This window comes from Rhipicephalus sanguineus, chromosome 9 (genome assembly GCF_013339695.2).
Source record: "Rhipicephalus sanguineus isolate Rsan-2018 chromosome 9, BIME_Rsan_1.4, whole genome shotgun sequence".
Taxonomy (NCBI): Eukaryota; Metazoa; Arthropoda; class Arachnida; order Ixodida; family Ixodidae; genus Rhipicephalus; species Rhipicephalus sanguineus.
Genome location: NC_051184.2, coordinates 147,858,013 through 147,861,845, shown reverse-complemented (window position 1 = coordinate 147,861,845; position 3,833 = coordinate 147,858,013). Strand labels below are relative to the sequence as shown.

General features: G+C 53.1%; 1 pseudogene; it reads right to left on the bottom strand.

Moving 5' to 3' along the window:
• Positions 1-349: 349 nt before the first annotated feature.
• Positions 350-3,511, bottom strand: LOC119405906 (uncharacterized protein K02A2.6-like; annotated as a pseudogene).
• Positions 3,512-3,833: the final 322 nt, after the last annotated feature.

The window sequence follows — 3,833 nt, the reverse complement described above, 5'->3', positions numbered from 1 at the left end:
TCGCAGAATTTCAGAGGCAGCACTACGGCCATTTATTTAATGGATGTCTCACACCAGAGGCTCTCTGTCGCTGAAACTACAGTGCTTGCAGGTAATGCACCACTTTTCTTCACGATGTGGGGTGGGGTGGAGGGTGAGGTGGGGAGGTGGCTTGGGCATTTCACTGTGTTATGTATGCATAACGATAGTTTATTACCAGCTGACTTAGCTGGGTACAAAGCGTTGCCAAACAAGAGAAGGAATCAATCGTCTGTCAGAGGTACTGTTTACACCACACCCAAGGGCGGCGCCACGGGCGCTCATGGTTGCCGACCTTATTCACTGGTGAATACACAACATCCCTTCCCCCTTACGGAATGTAGTCCCGGTAACGCTGAGAGGCTTTCCTCTCACGTCGAGGGTATCTAGAAGCCTCGGTTGTTGGAAGTTGGCTGGAAGAGCTGTGCTCCTGTGAAAGGCTTCCAGGTACTTCAGGACCGTCGGGTCCAGGGGCGGGACTGCTAGGCGGACTTGATATGGGTGAAGTGTCACTCAATCTTGGCAGTGGTGGGTCCTGACCAGTCACAGCGAGGTCATCACCATCGGCTGAGTTCCCACAAGTATCACTGTGAGCTTCACCGAGGTCCAGTGGGCTGGCCCGGTTGCGGAGCTGATCGACGTGTCTTCGCCATAAGCTACCGTCGGACAGACGAACTTGGTAAGAAAGGGGTCCGGTGACTGAAGCAATGGACCCGGGGACCCACTTGGTGCCACCTTGATAGATCCGTGCATACACTGCGTCGCCTGGATAGAAATGCCGAACACGTTGAGAACCATCGCTAAAGTAATGCTGAAGGGACGATCCAACCATGTGAAAGTCTGGATGCAGACGGTCAATGGCCGATCGCAGTCGTCTTCCCATCAACAGTTCAGCGGGACTCTTCCCTGTAGTTGTACTGGGTAAAATGTGCTGGCCCAGCAAGAAACGAGACAGCTTGGTGGCCCAGTCTCCCTCCGACAACTTACGTAGGACTTGTTTCGTCTCCTGAACCATCCTCTCTATCTGACCATTCGATGAGGGGTGATAGGGCGCGACTGTAATGTGCCGAATTTGGTTTCTGTTTGCAAACTCGGCGAATTCTTCTGACGTGAACGCAGTTCAGTTGTCCGACACTAACACTTCGGGAATGCCAAAACAAGCAAACATTAACCAAAGTTCTTTAAGAACGGCTCTTGTCGTCATCGATTTCATCAGGGAAACTTCCAGCCACTTGGAATGAGAATCGACGACTAGCAGAAACACCTTTCCCTTGAAGGGACCGGCAAAATCTATGTGCAAACGTGACCAAGGGTTCTTAGTGAACTCCCATGGGTGCACCGGTGCCTTACTGGGAGCTTGCCGAGTTTCTTGGCATACTTGGCAGCCAGCTACCTTGCGCTCTATGTGATTGTCAATGCCCGGCCGCCACACGGTGCTGCGTGCAAGACCTTTCATCCGTACTGCGCCTGGGTGCGTGGTGTGTAGGATGTCTAGGACCTGGGCCTGTGCAGAACTTGGAATCACAACACGAGACCCCCACAGCACACGATTTCGGTAGGTGGACAGGTCGTTCTTCCTGGCCACCAAAGGACGGAATTCCTCGGGCACCTTCGTGGAAGGCCAACCTTGCAAAATCCAGCGATGTACCCGCGACAGAACAGGGTCTGTACGCGTCAATGCTGCGATCTTGGTAGAATCCAGAGGAACTTCCGGCACTGCTTCAAGCAGCAAAATGTCTCCCAACGGTGGCTCGTGCTCATGCCTGACAGGAAGCGGAAGATGACTGAAAACGTCGGCATGTGGCAACTTGGAGCCTGGTACGTACAAAAGTTCGTAGTTGTATGCAGAAAGTTGCACACTCCAGCGCAACATCCGAGGTGACAATACAGCAGGAACCGGCTTGGCTTGGTGCAGGAGGCCTAGCAATGGCTTATGGTCTGTCAAGAGTTGAAACTTCCGACCAAAAATATACTGGTGGAATTTCTTAACTCCAAATAGCAAAGCCAGAGCCTCCCTGTCTATCTGCGCATAGCTGCGCTCTGCTTTTGATAAGGTTCTCGAGGCGAAGGCCACTCGTCTTTCCACACCATCTTCACCCACTTGGCTCAGTACCGCACCCAGCCCGCACGGAGACGCGTCGCAGGCCAGACTTATGGGACGTGTCACATCATAGTGTGCTAAGACGGCTGATGATTCCAGCAGGCTCTTGGCATCTTGGTATGCCTTCGCTTCCGTCTCGGTCCAACTCCATGCTTTGTCCTTGTCCAGGAGGCGGTGAAGTGGTTCCAACACATGTGACGCTCCTTTCAAGAAACGGCCATAAAAATTTAAGGCTCCCAAGAACGACTGCAGCTCCTTCCTGTTCTTCGGTTCCGGAGCTTGCTTGATGGCTTCCACTTTTTCACGCAAAGGACTTACTCCGCCCTTGTTGACACGGTACCCCAGGTACGTCACTTCCTTGTCCCTGAATGCACACTTCTCGGCGTTCAGGCGAAGCCCGTCGTCTTGGATACGCTGCAGCACTTTGCGCAGCCGTTCATCATGCTCAGCAACTGTTCTTCCACCAATTAGGATGTCATCCAGAAAGCACTGAACCCCTTCCAGTCCGTTCAACAGTCCTTCCATATAACGTTGAAAGATGGCTACGGCGACTGCCACACCAAACTGCAATCGCGTCACCTTGAACAGGCCCTTGTGCGTTGTCACGGTCTGCAGCATGGCGGTGTCCTCATCGACACAGAGTTGCTGATAAGCTTGATCCAAGTCCAGCCGAGAAAACACTGCACATCCTCCCAGTCTTGCGAGCAGTTGTTCTGGAGTTGGAAGCGGATATGTCTCCCACTTGACGACTGGGTTGAGTGTTCTCTTGTAGTCCCCGCAAATTCTCATCTTTCCGTTCTTCTTCAGAATCGGCACAATTGGCGTCGCCCAGCGGGAATGCTTAATGGGAACGTAAATGCCTTGCTCCACCAACTGTTCGATGGCTTCCTCCACCTTGGGCAGTAGCGCGAAGGGTACTTGCCGTGGCTTGTGAAACTTGGGCGTGGCTTGCTCATCCACTAAGATCCGCACAGGAAGACCCCTGCTTTTGCCCAGCCCAGGTTTGAACACATCTGGATAGTCCTGCAGCAGATTTTTTACGCTTGTCGCCACCTTGCTCGGGTTGCGTGCAGCTGGTTGGACTTCTCGACTGGAACTTTTGGAAGCTGGAGCTCCGCTGAGCTGGTGCAGTCCCTCCAGTGTTATGCCTAGCGGTCGGAACCAGTCTCTCCCCAGGATGCTGACTCCCGACCCTTTCGTGACGAGCAGGGGTAGTTTGCCCTCTCTACTGTTGTACTTTACAGGAACTTCCACTTCGCCCACGACACAAACAGGCTGTGTGTACGTCCGCACTCCCTTGGAACTTGGTCGGAGCGCCTTCTTCGAGATTCCCAGCTTGCTCAATGTCCTCAAGTTGACAATAGAACAAACGGATCCAGAGTCCACTTCCATCGATACCTGGTGTCCGTTCACAATGACGTTAGCCATAAACGCTGGCAATCCACTAGCAATGTGGTAAAGTCCGTACACTCCTGAGTGACCCAAGTTGCCTGGGCGCTTATTGCCACTCTTTGCCTTGCTTCTTGCCTTTTCCTTTTGACGGCAGGCACGAACAATGTGACCTTTCCGCTTGCAGAAATGACACACTGCAGAGCGAAAGCCACAGCTCGTAGCGTCGTGGTCACCGCTGTAGCGCGAACACCGCCCGGTTCTTGATTCCTTAGAACGCTCTTGTTTACCGCCCGGCTTGTCCGCCTTTGGTGCTTGACCCATC